The sequence below is a fragment of the Uloborus diversus genome, chromosome 6 (genome assembly GCF_026930045.1).
Source record: "Uloborus diversus isolate 005 chromosome 6, Udiv.v.3.1, whole genome shotgun sequence".
Classification (NCBI taxonomy): domain Eukaryota; kingdom Metazoa; phylum Arthropoda; class Arachnida; order Araneae; family Uloboridae; genus Uloborus; species Uloborus diversus.
The window spans coordinates 73,917,115-73,943,437 of NC_072736.1; positions in this window are offsets into that span (position 1 = coordinate 73,917,115).

A 26,323-nucleotide genomic window follows, 5' to 3' on the forward strand; every position below is an offset into this window, starting at 1 on the left:
TACGCTCTAAAAAATAATTACTATGTATACTTATTTACTGAAGACTTCCGCAAGTTACAAACATTACTATCAGTAGAAATCAATTTATAATTGCTTTTTAATTTGAAAGGAGACAAATGAAAAGCAGTGTCATTAGTTTTAGACCTACCTTTGTTTATTGTGTGATTGTAAAAATGTGAACTATAAAGTTACACCTTAAATTAGTTTTGAAGTAGCTGACTTTTACAGTTCTATGTTACAAATTGAAAAGCACGATCAGTGAAACTGTCACAAATTTGGAGCCGAATATGCAAAAATTGGTTTCTGAAAAACAGATGCTTTTAATAAAATAAACATCAAGTAATTTGATAACTAAAATCATTGGTTTGTAATTTTCTTTCCTTTTCATATTTTTCCCTTCTATTTAGAAAATAATGAAATATTTTAAAATTTCGTTTCAGTACTGTCCAGCGGAAATGATTTTAATATTAGAGTTATGCTTAGCTTATAATTTTCCAATGAAGATTTTTGAATGAATTGTAGCTATAATAGTCCGGTCAATTTAGACAATGGAAATAAAAAAATTCCGGGAAAGCTAAATTTTTGTAGAGACCTTGGGTTTAGCATTACAAATAAAATGCCAAAACTCCCCGCCGATTCCATGTGAGCTAAAAAAGTTATTTGGGGTCAAAGGTCAAAATTTTAGGTTTTTTGGATTTTTCTCAAAAACGGTAAGTTTTATCGAAAAGTACCTCAGACCAAAGTTGTAGATCTCGAAATTCTGTATAAAAATGGTCCTCATGGTTTTTTCTAAAAGACCTAACCATTTCCCAGATATTGCCTACTCTCAAAAGACAGCCAGTCATTTACAGAATCCCCTCTACTCACATGTCCTTGAATAACATCTGGCTATTCTAGTCCGTGTGACGTCGTTCACATACCCAGGAGTGCCCAACCCAATAAGGGCAAAGGTGCACCCCCCTCATCATCGCAGAGATCCCCCCAAAAGCAAGCTCCCCCCCCCCCCCCAAATGAAAAAATACCCCTCAAAACAATCTCCCTAAAAATTTCGATGTCGCAATCTGGTTCCTGACCCCTCCCAGGTGGGCACCCCTGACGTACCTGCTTCTTTTCGAGTTAAACGTGCAGTTCGAGTGAATAAATGTATTTATTACAAGCGTCTACTGTTGTTTGTGTTGATTAATATTAAAGAAAAATGTCACAATTTTGCTTTATTTGCAATAAACTTTGGACTGAAGGTGAAACTGTTGTTCTGGGCAGTCGTGGTATGCCAACTTTAATCGATGCAAGTGTCGGGAGAAGTTATAAGAATGCTGATTATTTAAGAAGTCAAAAGTCCGTTACAAGTCGCGTCGATTGCAGAAAATCATACACACGGAAAAGTTCAATATCTGCAGCAACGTGAGGATGAACTAGCCAATGTACTTCAAAAGCAAGTCCTCCTCGTACTGTAGCGCGATTAAGTGAATTTGAATCCAGCTTTTGTTTTTAAAAACACTGCTTATTTTGTGGCTGTGAAGTGGATGAGGAGGCTGAGAAGAAGCGCATAATTATCGCAGAAAAATTCATAAAGAATTGACTAAATCATACTCAAAATTAAAACGTGCAAGGGCAGCTTTTGACACACCTCAGAACGATCTTTAGCTAATTGTAAAAGGGATTCTTTGAATGCAAGTGTAGAAAATTTATGAATTTTTCTGCGATAATTCTGCGTTTTGTTCTTCTCAGCCTCTACATCCGATTTCTCGCCACAAAATAAGCAGTGTTTTTTACAACAAAAACTGGATTCAGATTCACTTAATCCCGCTCTAGTACGAGGTGGACTTACTTTTGAAGTACAGGCCATGTTCATTAGGGTGGATTGAAGAAAATCAAAATCTGATAAACGCTAAGTAATAGCCCGGAAAAGTTGCCTTTTGTAGAGATATTTGGTTGTGCAAAAGGATTTTGACCGCAAAAATATTTTGAGGTGTCGCTCGCGCCTTGAAGTTGATCATAAATACTTAAAAACTGGAAAAAGTTACAATAATTTCATCAAATATCAAAATTTGATAAATTTGATGTTATCGCTCCTAAGAGCAGAATTTTTTGTGTAGATTACATATTGCATAAGATCACTTTAATAATAAACTATTTTAAAGTTCCACACATGTGTTGAATCTTGAATTTGACCAATATAGTGTCAGAATTGAACAACATCGTGTTGCTCCGTACTTAGAGAAAAAATATTAGAAGTTATGATTTGTAAAAGCTTGCTTTCATATTAATTAATTCTTACATAGATACGGAAAAAATCTTTACTAATAATAAAGCTGAAAGTCTCTCTGTCCGGAGGATGTCTGTAGGATGCCTGTGACGCGCATAGCGCCTAAACCGTTCGGCCGATTTTCATGAAATTTGGCACAAAGTTAGTATGTAGCATGGGGGTGTGCACCTCGAAGCGATTTTTCGGAAATTCGATGTGGTTCTTTTTCTATTCCAATTTTAAGAAAAAAAATATCATAAGATGGACGAGTAAATAACGAAATTATCATAACGTGGAACCGTAACATGGGCACAAGCCAATTGGCAAGATACGAAATTGATATAACGTGGAACCGTAAGATGGGTACAAGCCAACTGGCGAGAAAAATCACCATACATTATTTGTAAATATACAGGTGAACCAAAAGACCTTTTGATTTTTCTATTACGGGCAAAGCCGTGCGGGGACCACTAGTAAATAATAAAAGCATTTCTTATCTAGAAAAAAAAATGTTAATTCTCCACTTAGCCCATAACTTTGGCTCAAAATGTCAAATTTACCTATGATAGAGAACAAAGGTTATGTATAAAAATTAAAAAAAAAAATGGCTTGCAACAGCCCACATAAGGCACCCTTTGAAACAAAAGACGTTAAAAAATTTTTATGGGTTTTCAGCCCTCAAACTGTAACCACATTGATTACAATAAAACATAAGTTTGGCGTGCGAGTTGAACTATAACACTTCTCATAATTTTCATTCTTGATTGAAATTGGGGTTTGATGGTATTGTGGCTTAATATTTCTGGATTTTAATCGGACTCGAATAAATCCATCCCTTTTGATTAGACAACAAACTGTACCTGACACTTCTTTCTCTTATTTTACCTATCGTCTCACTGCTTTAGTATGAAATGTGAGGTTTTGAAAACCATACTACTCAGTAGGTACACCATCAAGCAATTTCTTTCAAAGTTTTATCGGAAATCCCCTTTTTGAAAGAGGGAGCTGCCGAGTTTCACCAGTTCTGCTTATCGATGAGCTCCATACTTGTCTCTCAGCTTCAAAATTGAAATCTGGAATTATAAATGTTCATTGTCCATCTTCGAACTGGTCGTCGTAATTCGTATCAAAACAAGTTCTCTGATGATGGTCATCCGCAATGCCTAGTGTTATATTTTTTAGATTCTCAAAAGTAACCAATTTGCAGAACGAGAGCTGATGATCGAAACATAGTACGATGGCAAGTTTGAAGAATTCGATTGTACAGCGAAAATTTACAATTCCAGATTTCAACTTGAGTTCTTTGATAAGCAGAAGCGGTAAAACTCGGATCATCTTCTTAAAAAAGGAATGTCAGATAAAACTTTAAAAGAAATGGTGCTTGAGGGCATAACTACTGAATTATATGATTTCCAATACCTCACGTTATACTAAAGCAGTGAGATGATGCGCAAAATTAGATGAAGAAGCGTCAACCACGGTTTGTTGTCTAACCAAGAGAGATAGATATAGTCATATTAGAATCCAGAAATCTTACCCACAATGTATCACTAAGGCCAAACATTGTCAGGAGTCAAGATAATAATGCGACTCATGAGCCAAACTAGGTTTTATTGTATGAAATGTGGTTACAGTTTGAGAGCTCAAAAAACATTTAAAGGGGGGCTGTTTCAAGGGGTATTTTTCTCAGTTTTTGGAGGGGGGCTGTTGCTTTTGAAGGGGGGGGGGCTCCGCGATATTGAGGGGTGCTCCCATGCCCTTAGTGGGTTGGGCATCCCTGGGTATGTGAACGACGCCACACGGACTAGAATAGCCAGATGTTATTCAAGGACAAGCGAGTAGAGGGGATTCTGTAAATGACTGGCTGTCTTTTGAAAGTACGCAATATCTGGGAAATGGTTTGGTCTTGGAGAAAAATCATGAGGGCAATTTTTATAGAGAGTTTTGAGATCTACAACTTTGGTCTGAGGTACTTTTCGATAAAACTTACCGTTTTTGAGAAAAATCCAAAAAACCTAAAATTTTGACCTTTGACCCGAAATAACTTTTTTAGCGCACATGGCATCGACGGGGACTTTTGGCATTTTATTTGTAATGCTAAACCCAAGGTCTCTACAAAAATTTAGCTTTCCCGGAATTTTTGTTATTTGATCACTATTTTTATGTCTAAATTGACCGGGCTATAAGCTTTGAACTCACTCGTATACTCAAGTTTCGCAATATTTAAGTTATGGGAATATTCACACCTAACAGCTGTATTTATTTTTAGAATGATGAATACAAGAATACAATTACTTGGGTTGCCAACCTTGGATGAACTATTTGAGAAGCATCTATGGTCATTTTGAGGAGCATTTTGAAATTTTGCGGAGCAGCTCGGTATTTTGTATAAAAATCAATGTAAAATATTTAAACCTCTATTCTAAAATTGTTTTTGAGCTTCGATAATCATTTTAAGCACTAGCAAAAAATAATTATTTTAAAATTAATAAAACAGCGGTAAAGACTGTCATGCTTTAAGTAAGCATCTTTAATTTCCCATACGTAAATGTCTGTTATATTAAACTAGCAAAATATAATAAAATTGAATTTTATTTTATTAAAATCTTTGTTAAGCCTGTTCAGAATTAAGACCAAACTGGAAATGCGCAACAAAATAACTAATTTGCGGAGCTGCGGAGTTTCGCTATTTTTGAGGAGCAGTTGGCAACCCTGCAATTATCATTATCTTCCTATAGAATGAGTTGAGACGACAGAAAATCGTCGCATAAGTGAAAAACGTGCATAAACGAGACGGTTCATGAGTGAGAGCTCATTCTATATGCACAGACCATCTATTGGGCATTTTTAGCAATAACTTTTTATGGTTAAAAAAAATCGTAATCGAAACATATTTGTCTCCTCAATTGTTTTTTTTTATACCTATGCTATGCTGCAGAGAATTAAGCCTTCAAATACAAACTTACTTTTGGATCACTCTGCATGCTTTTTACAAGTATTTACTTTAATGTTATTCCCAAATATACTCTTACCTGAATAAACCTCCGGATGTTTCTCCATGAACTTGAAGAGTTGGACGTCAGCATCTTTTATCACAAACGTAGTACCGAAAACTTTTATTCTGGCGCCGACATAAAAATCCCCAACTTCGTAATATTCTGGCGGTTTCCAGCCTGGAGGAAGATTGTCTTTCCGCAAACGCGTCCGCTTCAGGAACAAACCTCCCATGAAACCATCGCTTCGTTCTTCAAAGACCCTAACTGTATCGTCTTCACAAAAGAAGTTGATGATAAAATGCCGATTGTGTTCCGTCTCAGATGGAGTATCCTTTGAAGAAATAAATAAATAAAATAAAATAAAAGAGAAAATAAAATAATAAAAAAAAATTAATTTGAATTTTTGCATCTGGAATTCAAATTATGTTTTTCGCAATCACGAGTGTGTGTGTGTATGTAGGCATGTGTATTTGTGTCTGTGTACAGGCATGAGTGTACGTGTATGTGTGTATGTGTAGGTGTAAGTGTGTGTGTGTGTAGGAGTGCATGTATGCGTGTGTACGTGTGTGTAGGATATGGACACAACCTAAAGACGGTTTTCGCTACAGGAGCAGCATCGTGAGGGCGGTCGACTGTGGTGCTGCAGAGGGAGGGGGGGGGGGGTAATGAAATCATAGGAATTCAAAACAGTCAAATGAGAACAATAAGCAATGTGATTGCTGAAAAAAATCAGTTTGTAAGCTTCTGGAGGACCCGTCGAAATCTGTTCGTGTCAGGGTTGCCAGATTTAAGAACAGTAAATACGGGACCAGCTTCTAGGAGTAATAAGTGTGTGTGTGGGGGGGGGGGGATTTTTGAGACGTCTATTCATGACAAGTCTGAAAAATTCAATCGCAACAAAGCATTTAACTTCACAAAATGTCGTCTATCAAAATATAAAAATCGTTTTCATTGCGATTGATTGACGAAGCATTCGCAGAAATATATTTCCAGCATTACTCAATGAGCAAAGAAGAAGCAACCATACGGCTCCTCATGGTCTGCCACCAAAACAAAAACATACAAACCAGGTCAAAACGAAAATAATTTTTGCAATTGCTGTCGCATGGTTTTCTTAGAGCTCATTATTTGACATTTTTTGTTTCACCTTATTTTTTTCTCATAAAATAAATTCTCGTTCTGTAAAATATTGTTATTGGCTAGAATACGGGACTTTAGCCGTCCCGTATTGAAGTTCTCCGAGACGCGGGACAGTTTTTCAGAATACGGGACTGTTTCTTGAAATCCGGGACGTCTGGCAACCCTGGTTCGTATGCCAGATGTGGCCCGTGGGCAATACGCTGGAGAACCCTGCTCAAATAATGGACCAGAAACGGAATCAAGTTCCGTTCGAGAACAGTGGTTTCCAATCTTATGCACGTGGTGACCCCCCCCCCCCCTTCTTTTTTTTTGCCAACTAAGCAACACGCGACCCTGTACGAGTACCCTCGTATGTGTATTCCCTATATATAGCTCTAGATGCATTTCCCGGCTTTGCCCGGTCTACCTTGAAAATAAAAATTGTGTCAAGTGACCTATATTCAACAATCAGGCTTAAATAAAAGGGAAAAAAAAACATCATGCAAAATTTCCCTTCCAAACAATAACGACAAATATTAAAACACTTTGAAGAAATTAAAATGCGAAAGAGGGATTTAAAAAGCGTAACCATGGACACACAAAATAAAATAAGTTTAAGAAATCAAAATGAGAAAGATGGAAAGAAACAATGGATTCAAAAAGCGTAACAATGGAAACGCGAAAATAAAATGGTTAACAATTTGAATGGAGATGAGATTTTTCGAACTTGATTTAAAATGGCTTGTAACTGTTTTCCCTTTACAGATAGAAGCTTAGTTTTTCGACTATAGGTCGAGATATATCTGGAGTAAAAAATGTCGATCTATCCAATGGTGGGTATTTTATCACAAAAATTGAACGGAAAACCACTTGCCCTCCCCCCAGCGCAGTTATAACCGCCCCCTGTCACCCTGGCAGCAATTTTCGGGGTTGGCAACATCCAAATTCGTTTTCCTCGTGCTAGTACTTTTCAGAATAATTAATTCCCATAATTGTATCACAAAAATCGCACGGGAGCTAAAATTCGACTGTTTGCTCCTCCACTAAAGAGCATAGAAACAAATTGCGTAGAACGCGAAAAATTCTACCGTTAGTGCGTTTAAACAAACAGATGCTTTTGGAGGCTTCATTTTATACTATGTAGAGATAATATATGTATGACACTTGAAACATTAAAAAACGGCCGATTTTTTTTTTCGCGAAAAAAACAGTATTTTACATTTTTTTTAATGCATCAAATTTTTCCATCAGAATAAAATAGAATATTGACGTGGAAGTGAAAGATTAAGTGCAATCTGAAGCTTTTTCTACACATTTTTAGAACCTCTATAGTCATTTCATTTCTTTTTTTGTTCCTTTCTTTAGATATTCTACATTTTTATTATAATGAATGAATCTTCACTTGACATATATTTAACTGAGCCGCACAGGACAACAAAAATAGAAATAAATGAGAAACTATGAATTGACACTACCCACTAACAACTGACAGCATCAAGTCATACAAAAGAATTGTTTACATACTGGTTATCTCTTTAAATGGACACAAGACTTTTTTTGAAATATATTAATATCCATGGAATTAAGTTCCGCATTTTAGTGCACAAATACAAAATAAAAGCTCATTTTTGACAAGTAACCGCTCATTTTTGACAAGTAACCTATCATTTGGTTTCGTTTCTAATATAGTGTTTTACTTAGAATCAGAACCATGGATGTTAAGAGGAGTACATTTACATTTCTAAAACAAGAAATGTTTTATTTTAAAACGACATTCCGCTTAAATTTTACTATTGGCAGTTTTTGTTATAATTGCCTTTTCTATTTCTTATGTAGCATTAATAAAAAAAAAAAAAAAAGTTGCGTGAGTATAAAACATAAATTTTACGAACACGAAACGATTCTGGATAGATACTCCTACTTGTGTGCTTAATGATCGTTTTTCTTCTTCTTATTTTAAACTATTCTGCAGTATTCTAACTACTTCAAACACCCAGGTAAAAGAAAAGGTCTCCTCAGCAAGAAAACTTTTATACATTAATCACTTTTGGAGAAATCTTTGGAAAATTTGCTTTGTTCTTTAAGCTGCATATTAGCTGCTATTTTTACTTGAAAAACAAAAATGACAGAAGTGCAAAAACGCATTTAAGAAATTTTAGATAAATAATTAAAAGTTTATCTTATTAAAAGACCAAATCCAGAATTTTTTATTTTAAAGTTGAGTTGTTCAGTTTCTACGGGTATCTAAAATTTTATGTGCAGTTCAAAAATCAAGCTGATTTTTGAGACATAGAAATTGCTATGAGCCACAACTCTTTCTAGAAACTATTTGTATCTAATTTTATTTTTATGTTTGAAACATTTTAAATTTTTAAGAAGGGTCTAACTTTATACAATAAAACATAAATTTGCGACTACTAGTTGCCCCAAATGTCAATGAAGGTCACAAAAAGTGTCATTAGCATTTTTGAGGTTCAAAAACAGCACGTTTTAGTTTACGGGAAAAGTAGTGTCGTTTGAAAGGCAAGTGTAACGACTCCAACTCCTTTGTACAAAAAAAGGCCCCCTATAATTGCGACTCTGAGTCCTTGAATTAAAAACCTTCCACTCCTGACTCTGACTCTTTCACTCCAAATTGAGATTGACTCCAACTCCGACGCCATGGTCTTCGCTATGAAATAATTATTGTTGATGTAATTTGTTTTCATTTTTACTCTAAAGTTCTAATTTATGTATTCTGTTTTTGGCGGAGAAATTCGGAGTCCTTTGTGTTTTATCGTAAAGAAAAGCGCAGACGACTTTTTTTTTGATAATGAAAATAATTTCTCTAAGTTGACAATTTCTTCCTTTTTTATTGATTATTTTTTGGCAACAGGAGTAAAACAAACTATTTTTTGATATAATGTATCTATTTTAATTAACTAATTATTTTTAATTCTTTTTGAAAGGGATTAAAGATTTATTTTTGTTTAAATTGAAAATAAGGTACTAGCTGCTTTGTTTAAAAGGTACTACTACTTGATTTGTACGTTTAATTATTTTTTACGCATCGATTTCTTTAGATGAGCGAGGCATATTTTATTTCAAAAATCAGCTTGAAATGTTTATTCGTTAAGTTTGAAATAATTTGTAGTTTTAGCTAATTTTGAGAATATTGATACGATTCTAGAATCTCGATATTGTAATACGTAAAACTAGGCTCATTTAGCTCTGGACGGGACTTCTTGTTCAACACTTTGAGATATGCCGCTATTGCCGCATGCTTGATACCAGTTCAGACTGAGTTCGCTACACGTGATTTTCAAATATCGTAGTAAAAAAAGCAGACATGAAAAACACAGTGATATCGTGAATAAATGAGACTAATTAAACAGTTTATTACCATGTATGCAGAGAAATTCAACTGAGTATTAATTTGCTCTTGGGATTTTGCCGTTATCTTGGTTGGCTTGGGACGGATGGTCGCATGTGGTCTGTAGCAATCTTCCAAGGTTTCATCCCACGTCCCAAAAGTAGCAGGAGGTAGAAACTTAAACAAGAAACAAAGTCATAAATTTCCGTTATGGCAATACATAATAAATACATATTTTCATTAACTCATTTACAAAGAATGAACTGCTTAACGAATGTTCATAAACTCATTTATAATGAATGAATTGCTTAACAATAGCTCATTAACTCATTTAAAATGAGTGACTTCATGAAATACGTTTGAGAGACCACGTAATTTTTCATTTTTGTAATTAGATAAGTTATTTAAGATTTTATTTCAGTATTTTTTTCTGATTTATTACATAGAACTAGCTGCGTCGTCCGGTGTTGCAAGGTCTACTTCGAAAATAAAAGTTGTCTTATGACACATGTTCAATTATCAGACTTAAGTAAAGAAAAAAAGTGTAGAATTGCCCTCCAACACAAGCAAAAGCGCAATTTTATGACTCAAAATTGAAATTTACACCTGTCTGGATTTTAATTCCAACCCCCCTTATGTGAATTCCTGATCATTAAAAGAACTCTGTGCTACATTTGCAAAAGATCCAAATTAAACTGTAGATTTGCATAACATTAGGGTGGTCCAAAATTTCGAAGGTGAACATTTTTTGACTCCTACCCTCCCACTTTGTTCCAATGCATTAAAAATAAATCTGATAAAATTTGAAAACATTTCGATAATATTTAGAGGTAGCTCAACGCAGATGAAGTTTTCATCATTGCTGAATAGAACGCGTACAACACACGACCATTAATCTCACTAAGGTAAAATACAATTGCTATTTTTATTAACAAGAAAACAATTGCTTTATAAAATTGCTATTTTATATAGAGACTTAACAATAGACATTATGAAAATACTTTTGTAAATATAAATACATAAAATCTATTCCTTTAACAGTCGTGATCAAATAAATTTTCAACTTGTTGCTTATGTATGCATTCTTAATTCTTTTTGTTTTGATTTCACCACTGTTGGAATAGCAGTTTGCACTTATTTTTGAAATGCATATGTCTCTTTACTTTAAAATAACTGAGCATGGCAAATACATCAATTAGATCAAAATCAGAGGTTTATCTTCTTAGTTCAATCATAAGTGAGCTGACAGGTAGTAAACTACATGCAATTCGTATGGCATTGGGTATGTTTCTTCATAACCATATTGAATTAAAGAAAACCGTAAGAGAATCTTCAAGAAATACAATAGAAGAAATAACAAAATTTTGGCAGAAAGCCTGAATACCCGCAACAAAGACCCCCAAAACTGTCAGCCCAAGTTAGAAAAACGTTATTAACGCAATGGAGGTTATAAAAAAAACCCCCACAAAAACAGCAGCACGATGACACAAAAAAATAAAGAAGGTGAGCTTTGCAGGACTGGGGCCTAACTGACAAAGTTTCTGCAATGTGCTTTGACACAACGAGTTTAAATACCGGGGAAAGCAAGGGTACTCGTGTTTTACTAGAGCAAAAACTAAAGAAAAGGTTACTATATTTTCCATTTCGACATCACATTATGGTATTAATTATTGGTGCGGTGTTTCATAAATGTTTGGGTTTTTCTTCCGTACCAGATGTACCTTTTTTTAAACGATTCCAGGCCTACTGGGAATTCATAGACAAAGACAAATACATCATAAGCATCAACAATAAGGACATTTTAGCACAAGTGACAGATGTAAAAGATGATACAATAGTATTTGCTGAAAGATTACTACATGACACGCAGGCGAAAGATGATTATCGAAAATGTCTTGAACTATGCTTAATATTTCTCGGTAAAGCTCCTCCACATGGTATCAAATTTGTAGCACCTGGGGCTATGCATCATGCTAGATGGATGTCTAAAATTTTGTATTGTTTCAAAATATGGATGTTTAGCTGTCAATTTACCATCACGTCAATAGAAGAAAAGGGATTGCAAAAAATATGCATATTTGTTGTACGTGTGTATTTAAAAGCTTGGATGACTGCTTCTATGCCTAAAAATGCACCGATAACGATTATTCAAATAATTTCAGTGGTTAACTATAATGCTGAAAGGGATATAGCCCTTATAAAAGAGTTAAATGAAAAAATGACACGCAATGAAGAACAATTGCAAGTTGTCGCAGAACATTGATGAGCTTATCCCGGATGTAAAAAACAGAGTTTGTAATGTGTATTAAAGAAAGTCGTATACATAACTGTTGAAATATTATTTTTATGTAACTATTTTTAACTTACAAAATGCTGGCAATTTTTAATTAAATAAATTATATACTTTTCATAGCGTCAATTTTATTTCTATCTGCATTTATGACATAAAGTGGTAAAACGCGGAACTTTGAGGCTGTTGAGCTACCTCTAAATGTTAAAATTATGAGCTCAAACTTCACAATAATTGTTTTTCACTCAGATGGAACCAAATGAGGGGGTAGGACCAATAAAAATCAGGAATTTTTAAAAAAGGGCCTTTTTTGGACCACCCTAAACATATCGCATACACACATTCACATACAGAGTTTAATCTAAAAATAAGCGAATAATGAGCTGATATGTATTCAAATTAGGGTTAATTCAGCTCAATACAACGTTTCGAGGCCGATTCTCGAAAAAATGTCCCGTGCGTAACGCTAAATTTTTTTTATTTTATTCAAGTAACTATCAATTAAGTATGGGATTAACTGTTATGCTTTATTAGTATATCCAAGCATGTATTATTCCCCAACAGCATTATTTTTTTGAAAGCTTTGGTTAACTGGAAAAAATAAAAAGCTTAGCGTTACGCACGGGACATTTTTTCGAGAATCACCCTTGAGCTTTCAACCAATTTATCTATAAATTTTTGAAATTCATTTTTGAGAGTGTGATTCAGCTCCTGTGTTACGGCTGCAAGAATGGTTGGAATATCGTCGTAAAAACTCCTTTTAGTGCAGCTTTCAGTTTCTAGAAAAGAAAATAGTTACATAGTGAGAGATATGGGGAATAAGGATGATGATCGAAGACACAAATCTATTTTGTGCTTCCGAAACAGAAAACTGCAATGAAAGGAGCTTTTTATGATGATGCTCTTGCCATTCAAGCAGCGGGACACAGTTACTAAAGGGTCATTCTTCAAAAAGTGTAACTTTTCTGTCACACGCCTTTTACAGTAAAAGTTTTAAGGAACAATTAATTCACTTAATAATGTTTTTTAATTTCATCAAAATGATATCTATTTAAACTTGCCAACAGTTTTTTAATAATATTTTTTATTTTAATATATTTTTGGTTCACAACGTGTGAAATCTCACCTCCGTGGCATGTCTCACACCTTGTGTGACTATTTATGTTGCTTAATAACTTGTTTAACCCTAGCGTCAATGACCGGGTACCCGGGTACCTTTTTGCGACTTTTATCATAATTTTTATTCTTTCTAACTAGGTCTTGGTAAAATTGCTTTTAATCCTTGTTATTTACATGAATGTGAACAAAAGAAAGTTGTAACCGTGTTTTCATAAAAAATTTTGGGGGGAGTTTTTCAGCATTTAAAATTTTTATACCTATATTCAATAACCGGATACCCGGTACCCATTACACTGCACATCAAAAAATACCCCCTTCAAAATGCTTGTGACACCATTTTTGATGATTCTCAAGTGAAATAAGCCCTGAATCAAAATATCACCACTGTTTCCTCCATCACTCCCCCCCCCCTTTGATATCGCGCCCCCTAATTTTATTCTGTTTTCGACAGTTACATAGCAATTATTTATATTTGATAAGAAAAACAGCATTGTATTCACCATTATTATTCTTCTGAAGGATTAGAGTAGTATATAGTTCAAAAGCATGAATATTTTTGGCAAGTTGGGACACTCAAGGGAGTCCCCTCCCCCCCAAGAAAAAAAATCTTAAAAAATCCTCACAAACGATTTTTTTTTTTTTTTTTTTTTTTTGATAAAGGTTCGTTTTTTAGTTTTTTCACTTATTTTCTTGGTGTAAAACCAAAGTATTGGACCCACTTCCCATGCCCGAAAAAGTCTTCTCTCTGTAAGAAAAAAAAATTAATGAACACTTGAAAACATTACATATTACATACCCGTCACACTGCAGATCTTAGACGCAAAGAAACTCCTTGCATTATTGACTTTTATTCCAATTACATTTACATATATAATTTAGATTTTAAATGAAATTAAATATACTCATAATATGGATTAATATATTTTTATATTTCAGAGGTTATTTCAGCCATTGTTTATCATCAAATGCTTCGAAATTATCGAAACATTTGATTAATCGAGTCAACATCAGGTTTTTTTTTTTTTTTTTTTGTGTATAAAACAAAGTAGTTGTGACTTTTGGTTGCTCCAGAGTTGCTTTTGTTATGATGTGAAGTGGAAAAATATATTACGTTTTTTTTTTCTTTTTTTGATGTACAAACGTATTGTTACATTGTCAGTGATACCGAATTAGGGACTTCGTATCTCTCGATATGTAGACAAGAATATTTCAGTTAGAAGATATGATCTGATTTTTTTTTTTTTTTTTTTTTGAGTATACCTACGACTGTCAGACGACATGACAGCAAAAGTTGAGCAAATGACAGTGAGGATAAAAATTACAGATAATATTTTTCGATGCAACGGGCCACATGTATGAGCTTTGCGGACCCCATGTGGTCCGCGGGGCCGTAAATTGAACATTACTGGTATAAATAAATGAAATCACTATGAAATTCCCAAGCGTAAGACCTAATACATCCAGTATTACAAAAAAAAAAAAAACTGGAGACAGACTTTTTTTTCTAACGGAGCATTTATCACGTAACGCAAATATAAAATGTTGGAAAAACAATAAGCCATTTTGTTTTTTGGTAAAAACAAGCTACACACATTTCCCAAGATGAGAGTGGAAGAACACGTTTCAATTAAATAGAAGAGGTGTCAGAAAAAAAATATTTTCCTGCTCTAAATCTTTGAAATTCAACATAGGTACCCGGGTATCCGGTTATTGAGAGTAAGGGAAAATTTTCGTCATTGACGCTAGGGTTAATTAAAAGTACATACTTATTTATTCATAATTCCTTTCACAAGTGTCTCAAATACTAATTGTTTAAGTACATTAAATTTTTTAATATTGCATTTTAGTTCATTTTAGTAGGATAAGGAATTACGTCCCGCAATAAATTCTCACCTCCGTTATCCAAGCGCAAAATGCCATTTCTCATTAACAGATGGCAGTAATGACATCAATTTTTACTTCCCATGATACAAGGGAGCACCCTTGTTTATTTTCAGCCACAAAGAGGTTGTGAGATTTTTGTTGAAAGACAAGAAAACAGATTTTGTTTTCAAAACCAAGTGTGGTTATAGGGAATTCTCACCTCCAGGAACTTGAATGTCAGGGATGTAAATTAATGTAAAAAACGAAGTGCACATGTTTTCATACGCTTAACATGTGCAGACTGTAGCAACAAAGAAAAAAATTTATTTCCCTTAAAAATATATATCCATTTGGCCTATATTAATGGGAAATTCCTCACCTTCATGACAGATCTTATCAATGTCATTATTTTTTAGGTGAAAATAAACAATGGAGGGAAAATTCATCAATTTTAGACAGTCTGCAGAATCATAAATTACCAGTGTATTCTCAAATATATCTATTTGGAAAAATATTAATATATTATTTTTAACACACTTTGAATTAAAAGGATAACTAAAATTTAAGCCGTACTTTAATTAATAGATCTAATATTAGATACACACTAATCATTAAAATAGCTCATTGTTTGTACAATTGACAAAATTGCTTCTTTGATATTAAACTGGCCTCGATTTTCAAACACTAAAAGTTTTTTTTTTTCTGTGAACAAGGTATTTTTTAAATTTTTTTTTAAATTTAAGAGTAAAGTAATTGGAATTTAGCTGGGCCATTCTTTATGATTACTTCTAGTTGGACTTACTTTCATGAGGCGAGGTTTGTCTTACTTTCATGTAAGAATGAAAAAAAAAAAAAGAAAGAAAGAAACCAAAGGTTTCGAAATTGAAAAATATTTTCGTTCAAAAGTTACACATTCTGGAGAAATGACCCTAAAGAACATTCCTAAAATCGAATTTTAAAAGTCTGCGGATAAATTGGTTGTACCGTTCAAAACGTTGTATTGAATTAAATGTATCTTATTTTGAATAAATATTAGTTTCAAAACATATCACCACGCTTATTTTATTCTCTGACTAAAAAGTTCGGTTATTTTTAGATCACAGTCTGTATATCCTTTTTTTTTTATCTGCAGCGTTTCACCACTTGAATTTCAAGACGTCTATTTTCACAACCATAGCCCTAGATTTATACTTCCAATTGTAAAAATGATCAAACTAATATACAGAGTTAAGATATTGAAAGTTCGAAGCGGAAAAGAAAATTAGCGATAACATACTGTTAAAAATCATCTGCTCTCATTTTTTTCAAGCAGTTTTGACTTAGAAATAAGTAAATGTCAAATTTAAATTCAAGTAAGCAGACCATCTCTGTGAAAGCGGGAAAGGAAAAGTGGGATTTTTTCTCTCTGTTTCTCTCTGCGACATCTCACTGTTATGAAAAATATTTTTAGCTCCTAGTTTAAAGATTAACTGAGCGTATTTATAAAGTGCATCGGCTTCAGTTCGATTACGGTCCGTCTACATTGTTTAAGCTCCCAAAGGAAGCGAATAAGTCCATGGATTACTCAGCTTTGCAAAAACTACAGGCGAGCAAAATAGCATACCCACGAATGGTAGAACATACGCTTATTTTTGAGACATTCGTATTCGCAAACCAATTCGACATGATCTCATTTTTGAAACAGACCTTTTCTGAGAAATGATACCGTTTCTGCTTATTTCCTAGTAGAGCGGTATTTCAAAAATGAGAACATGGTGAATCGTTTTTGAGAAGAGGGTATATTTCAAAAGCAAGAACTCCTGATTTTCCATTCTAAGCCATATTGTCTCGGTGCCATTTTAAGTAAGTGATGTTCTCAAAAATAAGCGATTTTGTCTTAATTTTAAGAAATCTGTCTTAACAGTGTATACGAAATCTAACTTTTAATACGGACATAAGACTCTTTAACTCATATTTAGGGAAATAATCTACACAAAATGCTCGGTCGTGATTTCGTGTTAAATGTGGTAGTATTGAGAGAATTCAACTGCATATAGAAAATGTCTCGATGGGTCAAAATCATTTCCCACGCTTGTAACTTTCCATGTTTGTCTCGGATAAAAGTTCTAATCATTCTTTTCATTTAGAATTCCGGCCACTCTGACACGAATTTGAGCCCCAATGATCCTTATGGAGAGCAAAAGTTTCAAATAAAAAGTATTCTTTCATATTATGTCAACAGTAGTTTTGTCCAACGAGTATTCGGGGACAGCGGAGCTTAAGAAAAACGATGTATTAGAAACAACTTTTCAAAGCATATCTCCCTCTGGGGAAATATGTATTGATGAGTGGTGGTGAATTTCCCGAGTTTTACTTTCATGTCATGAAAAGTAGCATTCTGTTGCATTTGTTTTCTGGATTTGTCATTTTAGTGTCTAAATTCTTTCTATTTAGGATGAACTAAATACAGGGTTAGCACATAAAAGAATATCCCGGTTTGAAAACTTATATTTCATAAACTATTACACTTGCCACTATAAATTATACATTCAAACAATTATAAAACGTCTAAGTGTTTTTGAACGTACGTAACTACTTAAACGTGCAGGTTCCGCACTAGCACAGCCAGAAATTCCCTCAGCGGGGCTTTTTTTTTTTTTTTTTGTTTTTGGTCACAACAGTTCTTACACGTGTATTAACTACTGCAATAGAATTGGCGACAATGTTAAAACCAAGACCTCTGGGGTGTGTTTTTATCCCCAAACTCCCCCTCTCCCACTTCGATGCGCCACTGGCGCTTCGCAACGCTAGATTGACCATGCAGGTGATGATGAATTACCCTTTGTGTGTTGGGCAGTCAGATCACCAAAACTAACCCCATGTGGTTTTTTTATGGGGTTTCTCGTCAAAGACAGCGTTTATACACCACCATTGCTTACAACATTGCAAGAACTGAAAGATCGTATAGGTAGCATTACGAAAAATTAACAGTGAAACACTCCAAAATGTATGATAGATGTGTGTCGCGTTACGGCACAGGTGCACACATCGAACATTTGTGAGTGAAAAGAAACTTGGAATGTTTATCTTTATTTTTATGTATCATTTATAGTGCTAAGTGTAATAGTTTATGAAACATAAAATTTTAAAACCGGGATATTCTTTTATTCTTACGTTGCCTGTATCTTAACATTTTTGAATGACAGTCATTGAATGATATTTTTTTCCTATCGCCATGCAAAAACTCATTTTCGATGTAACTGATGAAATTAAAAGTATTTAATTATATTAAATCGCACAGTAATATCTCAACAGTATTAAAGCAGAAGAATTATAATCTAAATAGTGAGCTAACTTTTTGACCTTGTTTCTACTGCACATTTTTATTTATTTGAAAACCACTGCATTATGCCAGGAATGTTTGTTTTATTCGCAGAAAAAAAATCAACTAGATTGATCAGTAGGATAACATTTTGGTTGTCAACATAAAAGAATTTCTGACCACAATTATGTGACCATTTGAAAAATTGAACAGTCTAACTTTCAGCCAAAGGACAATCCAAGAATAATGTCAAACTTTGAGGTTAAATTGTGACAATTTGTGATGAGGGTGAGGGACGGTGACAAGCGGACGGAACAAGAACTATGACATCATACCTTTTATTTATAACATGTTTACGTTAGGTAAGTGTAACATACGATAAGGGGAGGGGAACGGATAAGAAGCTGTCCATAATTGATGTTACACTTTTTTTCAACATTTTTGTGCCCCTCCCCCCATTGTCACAAAGTGCCCCACTTTACCTTCCCCTTCCCCCTTGTCATATGTCACGCTGTTTTTCGTAAAATTATTCTAGTAGAAAATGTGTGATGTTACACTCCTTGTTAAACCTTCCTTCCCCATTTCACAAACCGTCACAATTTCACGAACCTCCCCACAAATCGTGACATTATTTTTGGATAACTCCTTATGTGAAGCGTGACAAAAGAGAGAGGGGAGGGGGGAAAAGTTGAGAAACGTGTGACATCATTTATGAAGCCCCAAGTGGATTTTCAAAAATAAATGCTGTCTTTCGCTAATTTAATTTAAACAAGAAAATTTAATTTAACTGTGATGACAATGAGCGTGCCAAATGCAGAACTCGGTTTATTTCTTGCTCTTCATTTCTTCTCTTATCCTCGTAGACTAATGTCCACCATGCGTACTATATATAGGCAAAATCTGCGTTTATCTTCGGTCGACAGATTTATTTTCGGTGTGCACTAAGCGTTTCCTCATCAATCTGCAAATCTGCCAGCACTTTGGTACTATAAAAGAAATGTCATCTAGGAGCAATTTTGTCGCTTTATAATGACGCACGTCGTGTCGCTTTGAAAAATGCGAATGCGTTTTTTTTTTATTGCATGATTTTTTAATATTTTTCAATGGTGATGAAAGAAGTTGTACAGAACAGTTTTCAAAAGAGGGTATCAAACAGTCAATAGAGAATTATTCAGTACAATGGCCTAAGATATATTTTCAATGAAACATCCTTTTTTGTTGGCATAAAATACGAAACAAATTCGCCAACTTCATCATTTATTGCCAATAATGCCATTAGTGGCCCAGTTACCGCAACTGTTACTCATAATAACCGGACCTAAGTGCTTAAATCTTTTTTGCTAATAATAAAGCTGAAAGTCTCTCTGTCTGGATGTCTGTCTCTCAGTATCGCTGTGACGCGCATAGCGCATTGTTCGTTCGGCCGATTTTCATGAAATTCGGCACAAAATTAGTTTGTAGCATGGGGGTGTGCACCTTGAAGCGATTTTTCGAAAATTCGATTTTGTTTTTTTCTATTCCAATTTAAGTACATTTCACCGAGCAAAATATCATAACATGGACGATTAAATTACCAACTTATCATCACGCGGATCCGTAACATGGGCAAGAAATTCACCATCCATTGTTTGAAAATATACCAGGTGAACCAAATGTCTTTTAATTTTCTACTACGGACAAACCGTGCGGGTACCACAAGTTAAATAATAAAATGGTTAACTTCTGAAAAGTTCAAATTCTTTAAATACTTGCAGAACAAATTGAGTTTTTCTTTTTCAAATTTGGATGCGTTGATAGATCGAAACTTTGCAAATTTGTTGCGCTATTATACAATTTTGGATGGTGAAAAGAATCTGATGAAAATTTACTTGTTTTAGAATAGTGCTATAGATATGACGTAACTTTCCTACGCCAAAGTTTTGAACATAGTTAAGTTTTCAAAACAGAAGTTCTTAAAAGAATTCATGAGTCAAAATATTCTTCCCGATTAAATTTAATATAGAAAAATAGGTTGTGCGATTATTACTTTTATGTTTTAGAAGCTACTCCCCCCCCCCCCCCAATGTAGCTACTCAAAAGCGATCACGTCACCTACATCTACCAATCACAAACATGGCAGATTAAACTGCGTTTACAAGGTGAAGCAAAATCAAGATCTGAGCAATTTTTATTGCTCAGTCTAAAAAATGATTTGCTCCAATTTTGATACATGTTGAAGCCGTTTAAGCTGGAATATAGTATAAACAATATTACCCGAAGTAGAAAAAAAAACAGTAACTTCTTACCACTGGTGTACTTAATTTCGGTTTCGGTAGAATTTCTGATTGCGTCATATCAACACCAAGTCGAGATTTGTAGTAGGAAAAGGTGAATGCATCGCATTTATTGAAAAAGAAAGTTTTCCCCAAAATTTCTATTTCAGAATTCGTCTTTAAGTCTTTCCATGACAGCCATTTTACATTGTCATTTTCTGAAGGCTCTAAATAGCATGGCAATTTATCTGAAATCATAAATATTCAAGAAATTTTTACTTAATTGCGGTGTAAAATAAAAGGAATGCCACAAATACTTAAATAAGTGGCATGATAGTGTTTTCATAATAAGAGTTAGAAAACAATACCGTTACTTAAAAAAATAATAATGTTAAGTTAAATATTTAAAATATAATAATAATCATAATGATGTGATTGTTAAACATTAAAAAAAAATAAAAGTATTTCGTTTTTTGCTAAAGTAGTTAATTTTAGGAGCTAAAAGAATTTAAACATACAGCCAAGAAATAACTTTCCTACTTCAGAAGATTATCTAAGGCGTTCTATTCTTTCGAATGAGATGAAATTTGAACTATTAGATAATTCAAATAAGGCGCTTGACATTAAATATTTTAGTTAAAAAATCCACTGATAAATGGCATTGTACAGAGAGGAACATTGAACGTGAATACAAATGTTAAATTATCTCAAAGAAATCAACATAAACTGTCCAATATGGCCCCCATTCAGGCAGCAACTCTGCCCGAAAGACATCATTCGGCGCTATGTTTTCTCGAATTCCAGCCGATTCACTCCAATCAGCGGTATAGAATGGTTAAAGAATTGTTGGATATCAGCCATTTTTAGTAGTTTTCATGCTGATTTTTTTCATCATTTATAACACAATGATTTTTCGTGTACAACGCTACCTATCGGCAGCTTTTTAAACCAACATTTCAAGTGTAAAAAAATGTATGTCAATCGCATCATTTAAATTGAAGACTAAAAATGGAAAACGCAGTAAATGCTAAATAACAAATTTTACATGGCATCAAAAATAAGATTCCTGGTGGACTGTGGCACTTACTGTGTTTCCCATTTTTTTTGCATTAGGACTTGGACCAACCAAGATAGTAACCTTCAAAAACCTTCAATGGCACGTACTGAGTTCTCCACCGCAAGGGCGCTAACACTTGCTCCACTGGCGGACCCTAACAACGTTGTTTTAACTACTTTTAGGGAAGATAGGCACATAAATTGTTTGCCACAGTGAATTGCTTGGCATTTAATTCATTTTGACGAAAAAAAAAGGCACATAATGCGTTTTTCAATTTCAGTCTTCAATTATCTGTAGCCCAAATTCCATCTAATTTGGACCAATAGGACATGTTTTAGAATCCTCTGAAATGGCAACTTATTTCTTGCTTACCCTGTATGTATGCAAATAGGTAAGTCTCTCACATCCACGTTAACAAATTTTTCAAATCATTTCCATGATTTTGATGAAATTTGATTGACATTTATACTAGGGTTATGACTTAATTTTTTCAACTTGTATAGAGATCCATGAATATTTTGTTACATGATCAGAAATTTGTAAAATATTTTGTTCAATTCCAAAAAAATGTTCTGCATCAAATGATATTGAAAATTCATGAACTTAATACTTTCAAAGGTCACTAGTTTGCATTAAACTTCAGGTTCAAATGCTTATGTTCTTCCTTTCTGGTACAGTACTGCCGTTTAATTTCTCCCCTCGTAGGTAGTGATTTGCAATACCAGTATACTGGTAGACCGAATACCGCTGTTTGCTGAGGTAAAATACCGGTATTTTTGGTATTAGTAGAAAATAATAATTAGTTTCAATTAAAGGATTTTCAATTTAACTCATTAAATTACCTACTTATATTTTAAATGTACATTTCTTATTCCATGATACAGAACTAAAATCAATCTCTTGATGTAAAAATGTGGCTTCAAAAGCACAAGCTAATAGAATATCATTAAAAAAAAGTAGCGGGAAGATTGCGAAATGGTATATTCATTATTTGTTGGTGAGATGGATCGCATTTTTGTGCGCTTTTGTGCACTATGGTTTTATTTTTTCTATTTCCCTGATCCCCCTTTTGTGAAAGTTAATCTCGAGTGTAATTTCAAATGTATTTGTTCTGTAATTTTAACCATCAATTGCAGTAATATGATATTTTCTTTAAATATTTGTCTCAACTGTACTGAATTCTGGGAAGAAACATTTTCTTGTTAGTAAAACAAACGTAATTTATTGTCACCGGTATTGGTTTGTTGTCATGTCTCGCTTTACACTTGGCAGGATAATATTTAGAAAATATATAGTGCCTTGAAAATTTTTATAGAGGTAAAGGGTCATTCTCCAGAATACGTAACTTTTGAACAAAAATATTTTTCAATTTCGAAACCTTTTTTTTTTTTTTTTTTAATAAATTCTTACATGAAAGTGTTACCTACAAGAAGTAACCGTAAACAATGGTCCAGCTAAATTCCAATTATTTTATTCATAAATAAAAAAAAAGCCTTGTTCACGGAAAAGAAAAAGAAACAAACTTTTAATATTTAAGAATTGAGGCTAATTTAATATCAAAGTAGTAATTTTGTTAATTGTGCAAACAATCAGCTATTTTGATGATTAGTTGGAATATAATAGTAAGCCCTCTTAATTAAAGTACGTCTTGATTAGTATTTTAAAATGTATGTTAAAAAATAGTGTTTAGTAAATTTGAGGATATACTGGCAATTTACAATTTTGGTAGAATGCCTATTATTGATGTATTTCTTCTCCAACTGTTATTTTCTCCTCAGAAATAATTACACTGGTGTAAAAAATTTCAAGAATTTTCAGATTTGGTCAATTATCTCCAGAACTACTGGATCGATTTTAATGAAATTTGGTATGTGCGTATATTGAAACACAAAACAATTAACCCCCCAAAATTTAAAATATAGACGCATGATCATAAATAACACTCGTTAGAGTCGGATGGCATGAAACAGCGGTTGCAAAATTGAACCAAAAAAATGAGTTAGTAGGGCGTATGGTCCCCTCTAACAGACGTATAGGCCTCGCAGTGTGACTCCATATTTGAAATAAAGCAGCTCATGGGATCCTTAAGCAAATGTTTCCACTCGTTCAACAACGCCGTTCTCAGGCTATGAATGGTCCCCGGAGGGGTGTTGGGAGCTTCTATTGCCCTCCCGTGAGCATCCCAGACATGTTCTATAGGGTTGGAGTCTAGAGATCTGTTTGGCCAATCCATCGAGTGAATATCTTTCCCTTCCAGAAATTTGTCGACTATAAGAGCTGTCTGCGGCCTTGTGTTAACATCCATTAAAATTAACTCGGGGCTAACGGCGCCCCTCAAGAAGTGAGCATAGGGCTCCAAGACTACATCTCTATGCCTCGAAATTGTCACAGAGCCTCTCTCAAAGACATGGAGGGGTGCGCGGCCATCCAACATGATGCCTGCCCAGACCGACAAATCACCACCGCCATAATGGTCGATTTCACCGATATTGGAGGGTAGGTAGTAGGTTCCTGCTTCTGTCCATATAAACGTAGGACAAGAATAGTCGTTTAAGCTTAAACGGGACTCGCTATTTGCCTTCCAATATCCGTGAAATTGACCATTATGGAGGAGGAGGTTTGACGGCCTGGGCAGGCATCATGTTGGATGGCCGCACACCCCTCCATGTCTTTGAGAGAGGGTCTGTGACAGTTGTGAGATATAAGGATGTGGTCTTGGAGCCCTATGATCCCCTCTTGAGGGGCGCTGTTAGCCCTGAAGTAGTTTTAATGGATGTTAACACAAGACCACAGACAGCTCTTCTGATCGAGGAATTTCTGGAAGGGGAGGATATTCACTCGATGGATTGGCCAAGTAGATCTCTAGATTCCAATGCTGTAGAACATGTCTGAAACGCTCTTAGGAGGGCAATAGCAACTCGCAATACCCCTCCGGGGACCATGCATAGCCTGAGAACGGCGTTGTTGAACAAGTGGAAATAATTGCTTAAGGATCCCATAAACTGCTTTATTTCAAGTATAAAGCAGCACTGCGAGGCCTATATGTCTGTTAGAGGGGACCGTACCCCCTACTACCCCCTTTTTTTAAATTTTGCAATTGCTGTTTCATACCATCCGACTCTAACGATTGTTATTTATGATCATGCTTGTGTATTTTAAATTTTAGATGGTTATTTGTTTTGTATTGTTTCATTGTATGTACATACCAAATTTCAATAAAATCAGTACAGTAGTTCTGAAAATAATTGATCAAATCTGAAAATTCTCTTAATTTCTTACACCAGTGTACATTGATAAGGTCTGGCACGGAGGTGAGGATCTTTCCATTAATATAGGCCTAATAGATACATTTTTCATGCATTTTTTTCCTTCGTTGCTACAATTTGCACATGTTAAGCATATGAAAAAATGTCACTTCTTTTTTACATTAATTTACATCTCTGAAACTCAAGTTCACGGAGGTGAGAATTCAGAATAACCACACTAAGTTTTTAAAGCAAAATCTATCGTCTTGTTTTTTGACAAAAATCTCACAACTTCAACAATGGCTGAAAATAAACAAGGACCCTTGCATCATGGAAAATAAAATTTGATAACATTACTGAAACGTGTTAATGAGGAATGGCATTTTGTGTTCAGGTAACGGAGGTGAGAATTTATTGTGTGACACGACTCCTTGTCCTAAAACGAACTAAAACACAAATTAAAAAAAATAAATATACTTCAACAATTAGTAGTTGAGACACTTGTGAAAGAAATAATACGTAAAGAAGTATATACTTTTAATTAACATAAACAGTAACACAAGGCGTGTAACATGACACGGAGGTGAGAACTAACATGTTGTGAACCAAAAATTTACTAAAATAAAAATTATCATTAAACAATTGTTGGCAGGTTAAAATAGATATATTTTTGATGAAATTAAAAAACATTGTTAAAAGAATTATTCCTTAAAGTTTTTACTATAAAGGGAGTGTGACAGAAAATTAACACATTTTGAAGTATGACCCTTAAGCATAATCGTTTCAAAGATATTTTCAGACATTTACATAATTATAATTGTAAAGAATTTCGAAAGAAACGCGAAAACGAATAAGAGAAACTAACTAGATCAAATTTAGTTAAGTTTATCGTGAGTTTCAAACCATACGTCTAAATAATAACAAAAATTAAACATCTTCTGCTCAAGAAAAAATAATGTTAATATTGGTGAAGCATCGTCTCTCGAAAAGAAATCACCACTAGCTATAATCTTTTTAAAAAAATTATAATAGTGGGACACACATTACAAAAGAAGCACACACACAAAAGGATTTTTCCAAAAATAACACGCAAGAGCCCGAACGTATTTGAAAATGAAGGACTTCCAGACAGTGAGTATCGCACATTGTTAACAGAACCAACGACGTGCGTGAATTTAGAAAGAGTATTTTCACCTGTTGTAGGAATGTTGAGCACTAAATGAGTTAACACAAGTATACCGATATCACGTTTTAAAAATACGGAATACCGGAATTAATTTTTGGTCCGGTATTGCAATTCCTACTCCTACGGATGGATGGTATAGAAAAAAACATATCCTTTTGTCGGATGTCTTTTCATCCAAAAGCTTGCTTATTTTGCATTGAACTCGGGATTCCTTGAAACCCCGAAACACGTGTATGCAGTAATCCGCAAATACGTTGTTATCTCTCATTTTACCTTTAATAATGATTTGGTATTAATA